The 13950-nt window shown below is 48.0% G+C and overlaps 1 protein-coding gene across 2 annotated transcripts in view; it reads right to left on the reverse strand.

The window, feature by feature from the left end:
• BCL9L (BCL9 like) overlaps positions 1-11023 on the reverse strand; it is a 67938-nt gene extending 56915 nt beyond the window's left edge. The window contains exon 1 of one of the 2 annotated variants that reach the window (XM_027699418.1): positions 10887-11023. The gene's annotated coding sequence lies outside the window, so the exon portion shown is untranslated. The remainder of the gene's footprint in view (positions 1-10886) is intronic. The other variant, XM_027699417.1, reaches the window with a different exon arrangement.
• Between the last annotated feature and the right edge of the window lie 2927 nt (positions 11024-13950).

Raw genomic sequence — 13950 nt, forward strand, 5'->3', positions numbered from 1 at the left:
CACCCGGCGGGTCCCAGTCCCGCAGCACCCGGCGGTTCCTCCCGCAGGAGGCGGCGGGGCCCAGTGGCGCCACCTGGCGGGCGCGGGCGGGTCCGAGTAACACCAGAAAACACGTCGCCTTATTGTATTTCCCCTACTATTATATTTCTCGTACTACATCCCTTCCTCCCTCAGAGGATGCAAAGGAGATGCAGGCATCTCCGGGGCTGTGCATGACAGAACAGCAGCTTATGCACAGCAGAAGGGGATGTTTTGATTAAGAGGAAAAGGATAGACCGTGGCTCCGGTGACAAATGCCAAACAGAGCTTTAACATCCAGGCGCAGAAGCAAGGAAATGGATTTCTGCAGCATGCAATACATCCTTATCTCCGGGCTAGAATACGAGGAGATACAAACCCACCATGCCCGCCAGCAGCAGTGGTGTACAGCTGGCACCTCAACCACAGAATCACAGAATCAATTAGATTGGAAAAGACCTCTGAAATCATTGAGTCCAACCTATGAATACCACCATGTCAACTAGACCATGACACTAAGTGCCATGTTCTGTCTTTCCCTAAACACCTCCAGGGACAGTGACTCCACCACCTCCCTGGGCAGTCCAGTCACTCTTTCAAGTCTAATCATCCTTTCTCTGAAAAAATTCTTCCAACTTAAACCCCCCCTGGCACAGCTTAAGACTATGTCCTTTAGACCATTAGATCATGCCTTCCTGCACGGGTGGCCCTTCTTGAATACCTGCGTAACAGGTACCTTAATACACTCTACAACTGCCATTAATAAGGTGTAGATACTGAGAACCAAGTGATCTCCTCGGTGGGAGGCAACATCAGGGCTGTAGGAGGGCTGTGTGTCTGGCCACAGGTAACAAGATCAGCATCCACCTATTGGCATCACTGCTGCATGGTTGGACTTTGGGGGACTTGAACCAGGACAGTTGATAATTCCTTCCATAGAGGACTGCACATAGGAATCCGCTTCAGTACTAGACCCCTGATCATTTTGCTGCTAAGTCATGCTTAAGAGTTTGAGATGAGCTGACCTCTGCTGTAGGCAGTCCTGTGTCGTGCTGTTCAGTCCATTTTCTTTCTGCCCTTTATATGTACTCTGGAGTCACAAGTGCTCCTTTTGTTCCAGACTTTCGAAGACTCTCAGACAGGACCTGCTCTACAGATTGCAAAAAGTCAAAACAGGGATCTCAAACCTCACTCTCCTTTTGAATGGAGGAAGTTGCATTGAGTGTCTGAATCAAAGAGCGTCAATACAGTTTGTGACAAATGCAGTCCAGGCCCCCAAGAGATGTCTTTTCTGGTTCCAGTTGAATATTGTGCCTGGGCTCCAGTTAAGAATGATCATTTGGTTACATCTTGTATTTTGGGGCTGGTGCAGCAATCTTACAGTGTTATGGTACTGAGGATGTCCTGGAGACCAATAGGGCTGCCCTGCTACCCCCCACCAGGCCAGGCCAACCTGCAATTTTCTCTGCTGGGTGAAGGATGGCAAGTGTGTGCAGGAGCTGCTGGCACTACCTGTGGCTCCTCGTACAGCTGGCCCTGCAGAACAAGGGTGGGTGGGCCCAGGAGACCCCTTTACCCTTGGGGAGCTTCTCTTCTCAGCGGACTGCCTGGGATCTGTGCTGACCTGAGTCTGTCCTCCTTTGTCCCTCACAGCACAGTGCAAATCCACATCTGTGTGGTGCTGCTGAAGCATCCTCTCCCTGTCATGAAATATTCATGCCTGCCTCCAAAAGGACTCCAGCACAGCACAGCAAATCTGTGTGTCCCTCTGAAGACAGGCAATCTGTGCTGCAGAGTGTGACCATGGGCTCTGCTGTGAAGTCAAGCCAGATCCAGACAGCTGATCTCTGTCTTTAAGGAAATATAACAGAGATGAAAAGAAGTAGCAAAACCCCAGGAGGTGTTTTTGAGCCTTGACCCTTTCCAGGCTGGGAAGCATCATCAGAGTCTGCAGCGAGCAGCTTACGAGAGTTGGGTCTACAGAGCAGCCCAGATGCTGAAGTCCTTTCTCGGGCTGGGAAGATTGTTCCCAAGCCTGGGAGCCCTGCTTGGAACAGGTTCTGCTGCTGTTGGATTTGCTGGTTTAAGTCCATCTGATGCTGCAGTGGCTGTGCTTCTCCTGGCATTACTGAAAGCTGCCTTGATTTCACTGTATTTGCTCCACAGAGTGCAAGTCCTTGCTGGAATGTCACGGTGGAATACTTGCTCTACCCTGTGGGTGAAGTAACATAAGTCTTGGGCCTCACAAGTTACTTCTCTTTGATTTTTTTTTTAATGTTCAGGGCATTTTTGAGCCTCCTTCTCATTTATGGTTAAGATGTCAGACAGTGAAAGTAATATATTGCATTAATTATAGAGAGACTGTTCCACTCCAGGGAAAGGTTCTGAGCTGGGGGTGTGGGGAGGCAGGACTCCCTCAGGAGGTCTGCTGTGCTGTGGGGACCTCGCCTCCCAGGGTGGTTCTGGAGTAGGGTGAAGTGCTGCCCAGGGAGCTCTCTGGGCAGGAGTTAAGGTGAGAAGAGGATTTGGCACTTGGGCACACGGTGCAGGTGGTGTTTGAGTGGCCTGGCTGGGCTGGCAGATGCAACTGGTTTGTTTGTTCCTCCCTGTTCATCCCCCTAATAATCCGATTTACATTCCCTTTTCTTCCCCTGGATCCTGCTGTTACCATGGGAACTATGTTCACAGTTGCTATTCACTGGCTTCTGGAAAAACTCTTTTTTTCCCTTTTCCCGCTTTTTCCCCTTTCTCTTTCCCCTTTTCCATCTTGGACAAGATGCTATGGTTGTCAGAGGATGGGGAAGTTGCAAAGCTTCTGATAACTGGGATAAAGGCAGTGGTTAGAGGGAGGAATTGGGGAAATATGGCAAGACTGTTAGGTACTAGATGAAGTAATTCAGCTCATGTGGTCTTTAGCTTGGTCTTTTCTTCATCCACACCTATGAAAAGGAGTTCTGGACACGGTGAGTCTATGAGACTACCTGCTTGCCCCAAGGGCCTCTCTTGTCTCTGTCAGCTTGGGAAGCCAGCACCAAGGTGGTACATACTGTGCTCTTCCTTGTAGCTGAGAGAGTTCCTGCCTGTTTCTGCAGGAAAGCTGATGTGGTGACTGTGGTGTGGTTGAGAGACAGGCAGGAGATGCTGCTCCACCTTCTTGTTGCCTTTTTCTTTGTCCAGAAAATTCGTGCTTTGGCCTCACAGGTTAAGAGTGTGCACAGGAAGTTGCAAACAATTGCAATGCTACCTTTTAAAGAATTGTCATTTGCTTGCTTCTTTGTTCCTTAAGTAACTGTGCCATATTCACTTAAATTGGGCAGAGGTTGCATTTGAAGGAGGAAGGGGCAGTGGTAGAGGGGACGAGCAAACTTTCAGCAATGGAGGACCACAGCTCTGGAATTTAATTGAGACAAAGCTGTTACACTTTTCATGGACATGAATTTGAGTGGGAGGTGTTTGTTACTGCCAATGCAGTTTTCCTCATATGCAGTTCTTCCACACGAGGTTGAACCGCTAAGCGTTGACAGTGCATCTGTTAAGATTGGCTCTAGAAACCAAATGTTCTTGAAAATAAAGAGAGAAACATGCTGTGTTTGCCTTTCATCTTCCCAGCCATCCACCTCCCAGTACCATGGAGAAAAGCCACATGGAGCAGCCCATGTGCATGCAGATGGCCCAAGAGTGGCCATGTAAAAGATTCCTCTGTGTGAAAAGTGCAGCAGGCTGAGGAACAAGTTCCCCAAGGATGGCAAGAGTCAAAAGGGTAGCACGATGTCAGGCTTGTTTCTACTGACAATACAAGGCCTCAAGGAAAGGTCTAGACAAAGATCTCCAAGAAGAGCTCTTCCCAATATTTCATTTTCGTCTCCCACTTTGTGTTTTCTTTTTAAAGCTGCATTTCTGTTCTACCTCCCATGGCAGCTACCTTGGGTTTAGAGCAAACAGTGAGCCTGCTTCCTTAGAAAGATCCTGCAGCAAATAGCACTGGGATCACCACAGACTACAAGCACTAGAACAGGACTTCCCAGGGAAGATTCCTCCAAGATCACAAAATCTTTTCATCAGAGGAAGGAAAAACAAATAGAAAGCCAATGCAGCCTCCATACTTGAGTCCCTTTAATTAGTAACCATCTGCTTTTGAGAAGAGCTGTCAGCCAATGTAGAGCATTTGGCAAGCTTCCTCAGCTGCTGCTCTCCTAACGTCAATTCTTCTTGGAAGTGCTTTAAGTCCCAAGATGCTGAAAGGAAATTAAAAGAAAAGCAAAATAGAGAGCACAAGAGTGAAAAGGAAGAGCATGGATGCCATATAGCCCAGTGGATAGAGCGAGACATTCCACAGCTCCACTTCTAGGTCAGGGAGCAAACTGCAAACACTGCTGGCCATCCAATAGCTGGGAAACCTCCCACCCAGCCAGCCACGTGGAAGGAACCACAATACTTTGAGTGCCATACTTCAAACAAGCCACTACAAATCCCTCAACATTTTCGGGAAGTCTGGCTGCTCGACTCAGTGTTCTGGCCAAATTCCAACTTCAGCAGTGACTTTCTATCTTCCAAAACTCCCTCACTTTAATTTCTTTGTCCCAGCTACTGTGCAATGGTGCTGTGTCATTGCTGTTCCAGCACAGTGTTCATCCACCAGGAAAGACACAGACAATCTTACAAATCAAATTCATTGTGCTTGACAGACAAGAGCTGCGTCACTCTTCCTCAAGTTTTGCCCTGGTTCTGCCTAATGCTATGCTCTGCTCGAGTAGAGGGGTGCTGCTCTCCACCGAGAAACCCATGGGTACAAAAGGAGCATCCCACCTAGCTTTGGATGGCGTGAGGAGGCATGCTAACCATTCTGCACAAGTCCTCATGCACTCTCTGCCAGCACAAGCCCTTTTGCTCTTTTCAGGGAAGCAGCTACACTGGTAGCAAAGCTGGGCAGCAGGAGCTGGGCTGCAGCATTTTTGTGAGCACTGCCTCCCTCATTAACATGCAGAACATGGCTCAAGCAGCTTTTAGATTACTCCTTCTTGACTCTGGGACATTGTGCATGAGTCAGAAGCTTGCACACTTTCTTCCCCTGATCCCTGTGAGTCCCTAACACACAGTAAATTACATTTTGAGCAGTTCCCTTAATTTCTGCGTGCAGACAACCTTCTTCTCACTTTTGCAAAGAAGTAGTTACCCTCTACTCCCCCAAACAGCATCAGACACACATGGACCACTATCCTCTTTCCTCACAGATGCATTCAAATTGTGCAGTACACTCTCATAGGCAGGTGCATCACACTCCCCTGCAGTCACACCTCCTCTACTCATTTTCACCCCACTTCCCATAAGCTGCTTTAGCTTCACACAAGGCACGTGTGAAAGCAGCTCCTTTTTCCAAACTGTGGTAATGGGGTTCTGGCACAGCTGACGGAGGGGAGGATCCCCTTGTTCAATACATTAGTCCCTGCTACAAAGAGGGAAGATGTAATTTCCAAATGTGTTTCCACAGATCTGTCCTATGTGGCAAAAGTCTGAGACCCAAGTCTGTGAGGTTCTCCCACTGTACCTGCCCTGTCAGAGCAGCAGAGCTGTAATCTCATTGACTCCTGACCTGAGAGAAAAAAGCAAGCATAAAACTCCTTATTAGAGCACCTGAAACCACCAGGGACCTGCACCTGATTAGACATCTTACACGCTTCCAGAGGGGCAGGTTGCAGCTGCCCTGATGTGCACGATGTTGTGGGATATCCTCACTTGCTGTCCCAGAAGCTGCCCTAGACTTGTGCTTGGCCAGGACACCCACTGCTGATGGGGCAACAGGAGCTCAGGAACTTTCTCACATGCACCTCTTTTCAAAGGGTGAGTGCACTGGTCTGATGCTCCAAGGTCTGAAAATCCCCATGCAGGGAAGAGGGAGGTGCCTAGGCAGGCCAGAGGGAAACACTCATGGGCCATCAGGCCTGGACTGTCTCTTCCTGAGTCTCGACACAGCCAATTTACACCAAGGAACCAAATGCAAAAGGCTGTGGATACCGTTCCCCTTTTCAGTTTCCCAGCCTTGGCCAGGGAAAACAAAGCTTTTCCTTGACAGTGCACTCCACTCAAAGCCACAGTAACCTCTGTGCAAAACTTCCCTCTTTCATGCGTCTCCTCCAAAGCCTTTCTTCCTTGTTGATTAGTATTATGCAAAGTGCCCAACTGGCGATGCCAGTGAGACTTTGGGCAGAAATCCATCTATTTCTCCCCTCCATCTCTTAATTAACATGTGGACTTTAATTACATTTCCCATTTTCACGACAAAATATGTCTCTCTCCTGAACTTGCCCCTCCTCAAGATCATTACGAGAGCTCTTAATAATAATCACCATCATCTGTCTACCCTGAGAGTGAGGGGGGGCACCTGCTCCATCTTCCCAAGTTAGCCCATCCCAGATAGCCCCTGGTCATTCAGCCCTTGAAGAGCCACACGCTCTGGTCCTGTGCCAATGGAGAGGGGTGGAAGCAGTGCTAACAGGTTGGCATGACATATTGCCAGGGCTGGATAGTGCCTGAAGGTTTTGGCTTCAGTGAAAGACATTACAATTCAAGGAAGCACACAAACAAAGTCAGTTTGGGGAGGTATTAGGGATTCTCTTGTTTTCAAAGGTAAGGATGGGCCACCCTTCTGCTGAAGCTGTATTCTCACTGTCTATACAAGGCATAGCAAACACTGCTAGGGAGCTTTGCAGTAACACTCAGCTGGCTTACAGACTTAGGCAGTAAAAAAACAAGGAAAACTTTCTAATAAACCCCCCCATTCTCACTGATTCAGCCACTAGAAAAGCAATCACCTCAGTGCTCACAAAGCAACTATTTCCAAGGAAAAAGTGAAAACTGAGGAATCAGTCCCTATACATTCTGATGGGAGCAGGCAAGAAGCTGATACAATTTACCCAAGCATGGACCTGGTGCAATCAGGTTTTCATGAAACTCTGGCATTTGTCTAAAGGTCACTCAAACCACTATCACTCTCCTCACAAGTCTGGAAACCCCACTCAAATGCATTCTGTCATGGCAGGTAGGCTGAGTCCTGCACTACCATCGACCCTGTGTTTGCAAACTCAAAATCAGAATTAGCTCTCAGATTGACTATTTTATCTGAATGTGCAAAATTCACCAGGCAGCTAGTGGCTTTGTCAACTCACAGAGGTCCAGGAAATGAGGTTTTTCCTTAGTTGTTACTTGACCCCTCAGATTTTCAGTGCTCCTCAAAGACAATCTTTATCCCTCCCAGTAGCAAACAGTAAGGTAATACCAAACTATGCCATGTTTGTTTTAGTTTGCAGACAGACAGAAGACAGCAAGCTCCCCACTTCTTCCATTGTCGAATTCTAAAGAATCAGCAATACCCCAGATACAGAGAAGACATGACATCAGGTTTAGGGACAGAGGCAATAAGGACAGCATCAAGGTTATCACAACAGAAATGACTATAAGTATGGCCCAGACACAGTCCACAAGGCAAGGACTGCATGATCCAAATGTACAGCTAAATGCATCATGCATAATTTGGACAGAAAGAAGAGCTCCCAGCAGAGCTCCATGCAAGGGCAGCAAGCATACCATGAGCACAGATAGTGTGTCTGCTGCTTGTAGAAAACTCTATTCCTCCTCACAGTCACACAGTGCAAGAAAGCCAAGCTAATTGCCCAAGCAAGAGAGTGTTGATAAGTGTGGCAGAAGGGAGACGATGCCCCTTTAAATGTGACTAAATTGTTGTCAACGGATCTGCCATGGTAGAGGAGTTAATCCCCCCCAAGCCCCTCTCAGCCACCGTGATGGGATAATTAGATGCGAGGGCTCAGCACAGATGATGCTCCGGTCGCTTAGCAACTAATGGTTTCCATGGAAATAGCAAAGCACAGCCTTCGGAGCAGCAAGTGAGCAGTGCAGCAGGGCAGGGAAAGATGCCTTAAACTCCTGCACTCATCCTCTCCTCCAGAATCACTCAGAGGCCTCGAGGTATTAAGGGAATAAGAAGGGGGTGCCTTAAAGATACAATATCCTGTTTTAAGCAGTAGTACTAAGAGAAGGGGTTTTTTTCAGACTAAACTTTCACTGACATGGTCCTCCTAATCTCAGTGACTCTGCATTAGCAGGACAAGGAAGTCTGAATCCCACAGAGTGGTCTTATGCAGCGGCTTATGCCCCAACACATGGGTCATCCTGCTTTAGGCAGCTGAGTGTGATTCCAGCATCAATTCTTGCACCTGGGGGCTAAGAAGTGAAACACATACAAACACAAATGTATTTGCATTTTCGGCACTGTCACATAAGCAGCCATGTATAGGCATCCAGCCTGGCTCTGAACCAGCAGGCAAAGGAGGTTTCCTTTCGATTCTGCAGCTTCACAACACTTATAAAAGTGACACCACCTACATGTGGCATGGAGAGTTTCACCAGAATAACAGAGATCAAATATATTCACCTTAACCCGAGACTGTCATCTGGTACTTCCTTCAACGTCACCAATTCCTACTGCCTTACTACCACTGCTCCCTCCTCGAGTCAGTGTCCCACTGTTTCCAGCATCGCGGCCATGACCTGCAGCACCTCCACTAAATACCACGCATGCTGTGCAGCTGCACGGCACAATCCTATCACCTCACAAGCTGAGCAGAGACAAGTTCTGTTTGCATTTTGATAAGAGAGCTCTGGGACACTGAGTTGGGGCTATTGATTCAGTACTAGGTGGGCTTCATCACCCTCACATGATGCAGGGATGGCCTGCATTACTGCCTGTTTGCACATGACAGCCCTATGTGTTAAAGCTTTGCAAACCTCTCAGGTCCTGATGGCACAGAAGGAGGTCTGGAAATTCATATTGCAAAAACAAGTCCTGCTTTCCTCCCCTCCCCTGCATCCAGCCCCGCACTTGTGACACAGGACGAGGCATCCCTTTCAGAGAGGCAAGCAGACTGTGCCTTGGGCACTGGTTGCAGCACTCGCTGCTTTTCTCCTCCCCAGTGGGAGGAGACTTGGCAGCACGCACTGGCTTCGCCGTGTGCCATCTCTTCTTGGGAGAAATGGCGAACGGGGCAGACCCCTCCTTCGGGCAACATCTGTGCCGGGAGGTGACACATACTGCCAGCCAGGGGCAGCCAGGATGGGCTCTGGAACCCCTGCGTATGTCAGTGAAAGCCATCGACTCAGACAGCCTGTAGCTCCTTTCTCCCCTCGCTGCGCACAGTACCTCACCCTCTCTGCAAACCTGGGGGATGCCGGTTGTGACACCCAGGAGGGATGGAGCATCCCATCGGCCAGCCTACACCGACAGCCAACTTAGCCACCAGCCGAGTCCCCTCCCTGGAGTCCTGTCCTGATCCGCCCAATGTTTCAGGAAGGCACCGGAGCAGAGACACCAAAAAAGTCATAGGCCGTTTCAGACTCTGTCCCCTATGGTGTTCAAAGGTGGAAATCAAAGGGAAATGCCGTGCTTTGTTCTGCAGGGGAGAGGCACGAAAGGTGAGTGGCGGCGAGCCCGGCAGAACCAGTTGCTTCAATCGTCCTCCAGCTCACCTTTGAAGTGGTTTTAAAAATCAGGGAGGAGGGGCAGAGACCCAAGTTCAGCTCTTTTACTGCAACTTCACAGAATTTGAGGACGTGGGGGGTAAGAGGCTGCCTTTCCCCTGCCAGAAAAATAGTGTATCCATTGAGAGAGAAGAGAATATGGCTAATAAAAACGGCTGTGATGCTCATCAAGTACATGTGTGGTGTTCTCATATCCCGAGGAGGCTATGAACAGCTATGATGACAGCAGCACCTACCTATGGTACCAGAGACACACCAGGCACCTGCAGGAATAACCAGGCACACTGACACAGCCCCTGGTTCCATGCCAATGAAATGACCATCTCTCACTAGTCACAGCCTTCTTCCTGTCTCATGTTCCCTATCTTCAAGCCCACTCATGCTTTCCCCGTTGCCTCTCTTTAACAGAAAGGACTGTTTTTAACCCCAGGCCATACAAATTCTGGGAGCTCTTTCTAAATTACAGTCACAGCATCAGCCACTCTGCAGCACGGGGAACTGAAGCAATACTAAGATAGCAGGAATGGCCCTGTGCAAGGATAAGCCACCTACCATACACCCTGTACTAGGAAGAGGGGAAAAAAGACTAATTACTTAATTGGAAATTAATCTCTATTCTACTACAGTAAAAAAGTATATATAAACCCCAGACTTGATTGGCACGACCAGTATCCACAAGGGTCACCACAAAGTCCAATGAGTTTGCTTCCAAAAAAACACCATCAGCTGGGCAAAGCCCAGACAAGAGATGATATCCTTGATATCCTGATGTCAGCATGGACAAGCAGATGTCACTCTGCACAAATTCAAAGCTTTCAAATTCTGAAGAATGCCACAGCCATCAAACCAAACTCAAGTAACAACTCTGAGTCAGAAAGCAAGTTATAGAGCTGCCCTATCTTCAGGGGAGAGAACAAGCTTGCATCCAACATCTTTCAGAAACAGGAGCAAATACAGTGTCTCTGGCTTGCTGAGAAGACTCCACAGAGCACATTCACATGAAGCCATAAGCCTGGCCAAAGGCATCTGCCTACACCTTACACAAAAGTCAGACACCCTGAGAAGCAATTGACCACAGCTGTAGTTATGCCTTGAGTCTGAAATGTCTTTTCTCATGATTTGCAAACAGTCAGTTTTAATCTGAAACGCCAGGAAATGGGAATCAGCAAGGAACGAGAACTGCACTTGTCCCTGACCCCAACTTGCAGCCTTACAAAGCTTCCCTCTAGTTATTGTGCTTACAAGGTGTGTGGGAGTAGGTGAGACCGATTTTCAGTTAAACTATCCCATTAATTGGCTTCTGTGCAGGTAACACTCACCTGAAAAGAGCTGACTTTGAAGAATCCAGATGTTCTGAGCCAAGACACCTCCAGCTTGTCACCTCTCTATGTTTTCAGCTTCCTTCATGATGCAAAGATGCTGGGTGCTTTGGCCTTCTGCATGTAACAACAGGTTCTCTTTTATCTTCTGTTCCACCTTCTAAAGCTAGAAGGGGGGCCAAAAAATGAGATGGCTTTAGGATACAAGCATGAGCCCTTGGAAAAACCACAAGACATAATTGCAGATTGACAATTGGCAAATTGACAGATTTACATTTTTTTTGTCACAAATTGGCTCTGTCAGTCTGACCAAGATCCCTTTCCCCTGGGAACGCAGGGGTGGCTCTTCCCAGGGCATCTCCTGCTAAGTGGCACAGAGAACCATGTCTTCCCATGGGCAAGTCCATCATCTGAATATTCTTCCATCTTTTACTTACCAGTGCCTCACAGGTTGCCTCACATGCTTTTCAAAAGCCATGCCTGGCTGAAGAGCAAGCAGGTCAAGAGATTTCATCTGCAAGCAAGGTCTAGCTATTGCAGAACTTCTTTTACTCCCCTCCCCAAATACTCACGTTGTTCTGAGATTATTAACATAACTGCATCCAGTCTAGCCCCCTGGAGTGAGATTATTTCTGAATTACCAAAGGTTAGGTAGGTAGATGAGGTGTCTATGTGAGTGTGCACGTAGATAGTCACAAGCTTAATGAACTACCGTGCCTCAGCTGATGCACACACCACTGTGTGAGTTTGACTCAAGGTAGAAAGGGAAAAGCAACTTTGTGGTGCGGCAGGTCAAGTGATACGTGGTAAATTATTAAACTATAGTAGCCAGATTGTTTGCAACACATTCCAAGTCAAATACCAGACTCCAGTCTCAGGAAAGGAAAAGGGCTTTGATTGGAGTGCACAGAGTTTTTGAGGAAAGCAGAAGAGTAGGTCCTGCTCACACCTGAAGGCTCTAACAGGGACCACATTGTTTCCACTAACAACTGAACTTTGTCACACAAGCGTGGAAAAATCTGTGCTACTGTAGTCTTTTGCATCTAGAAAAGCAAAGACATACTGATTGATATTTGTGGATTGCCTAACAAGAACTAAGCAAACCTTGATACAGTGTAAATTATCACACTATTGAAGGGGCGAAACTGAGCATCCCAGATCCTTCTCTGCCCTTTGAAGGTTTTCTCTTTAAGAAGAGCTTGGTCTGGTGTTTGACTTATTTTTCAACAGCCCATCTCAAAAGATGCAAAGGGTGAGAATAGTGACAGCAAAAAGTGCAGGAACATTTGGCCCCAAGCCCAGCAGAGCAAGTCTGCAGTGGGGAAAAGCACCTTCCCCTTTTCTTTCATCATGCAGAAAAAAACCCAAACAACTCAAATCCAAACTTTTGATGCAAGGGTCACAGAATTCCCTTTTAAGCTGAGATTCTCCTAACACCATGGCACTAATATTACGGCACAATCTTTTCCAGCAATTGCCAAAACCAGCCTCTTTCTGTTCATCTCCTTGCTCAGATGAACAAGTCCCTGATGTGTTCCTCTGCTATGAGCATAACCTGCATCCTCCTACAACATGCTCAACATATGTAGAGTCTGAAATCTAATTCCTGCTGGTACTAAGCCAAGGCTTGGATTTTGATTTGAAGCTGCTCTATTTCCATACCTGTCACCTACCTCCTCTGTGCCCCAAGTGATGGCAAGTGGGTGAATAGTATGAGTATGTATTGCAACCACCCATTCATAGCATAGACATGAATGCTGCAGTCGTTATGGCCCAAGTAACAATTGCAACTTCCTCCCTCTTCCTTCCCCCCTCTGTTTGGTCTATGATTCCTTCGGGCTCCCTTCATCTGAAACATGTACCATATATTTTCAAACCAAGCCTATTTTCTCAGGTGCTGCCACAAGCAGCGTCCCAAGAACTGTATGTGGAAAGTATGAGCATTGTGACCTAAGGACTCAGATTTAGAAGGGGAGAGGAGGAAGATGAGCAATCTAATTTCCTTCAGTAAGGCAAGATTTTGTCCAGCTGCACACGTCTCAAGTTGCAGAGGCATTTTGACATGTGGCACCTGCTATGACTAACACAAAGTCCTCCACACAAGCTGTTGCCTCTTGCAATGTTCTTGTGGTGCAGAGGATTAAACAGTGGGTTGATCTGTTCACTGTTGATCTGAGACAAAGGGTCTCAGCCCACAGGCTGAGCAGAGAACGCATTAGCTGAGTGAGAGGTGTTATTCTAAGCCATGGAATAGGGCTTAGAATTTGCATTCCAGCTGTAAAACCAGTGGGCAAGAATCCACATAACTGGGCTGAGACAGCTACTTTCACCTGCATGCCCATGAGTGCATAGAAGAACAGACATGTTAAAAGTGATGTGATCAAGTGTAAATGCACACACTAGGATGGTAGCTTCCCTGGCAAGGGAACAAACCAAGGTGTGTCTGTGCAGTTAATGTCACCTGAGCCACTGCAGCAGTCACAGAAACATTTAGGTTGGAAAAGACCTCCAAGATCATCAAGTCCAACCTATGACTGAGCACTACCATGTCAACTAGACCATGGCACTAAGTGCCATGTCCAGTCTTTCCTTAAACACCTCCAGTGACAGTGACTCCACCAGCTCTGTGTGCAGTCCATTCCAATATCTAATCACCCTTTCTGTGAAGAAATTCTCCCTAATGTCCAACCTAAATCTCCCCTGGAGCAGCTTAAGACTGTATCCTCTTGTCCTATCGCTGGTTGCCTGGGAGAAGAGCCTGATCCCCACGTGGCCACAACCTCCTTCCAGGGAGTTGTAGAGAGTGATAAGGACATCCCTGAGCCTCCTCTTCTCCAGGTCGAACAACCCCAGCTCCCTCAGCTGCTCCTCGTAGGACTTGCGTTCCAGACCCTTCACCAGCTTCTCTGCCCCTCTCTGGACACGAGACACAGGTCGCAGAGATGCAGGCGGCTGCCAGTGCCCCGGCTGGCAGCGCCGGGAGCCGGTCGGCGCGGTCAGCGCGGTGTGCGGGGCCCGCAGCGCTGGATGGCAGCGCTGGATGGCAGCGCTGGATGGCAGCGCT

The sequence above is a fragment of the Neopelma chrysocephalum genome, unplaced genomic scaffold (genome assembly GCF_003984885.1).
Source record: "Neopelma chrysocephalum unplaced genomic scaffold, ASM398488v2 Primary Assembly neopelma1_138, whole genome shotgun sequence".
NCBI lineage: Eukaryota > Metazoa > Chordata > Aves > Passeriformes > Pipridae > Neopelma > Neopelma chrysocephalum.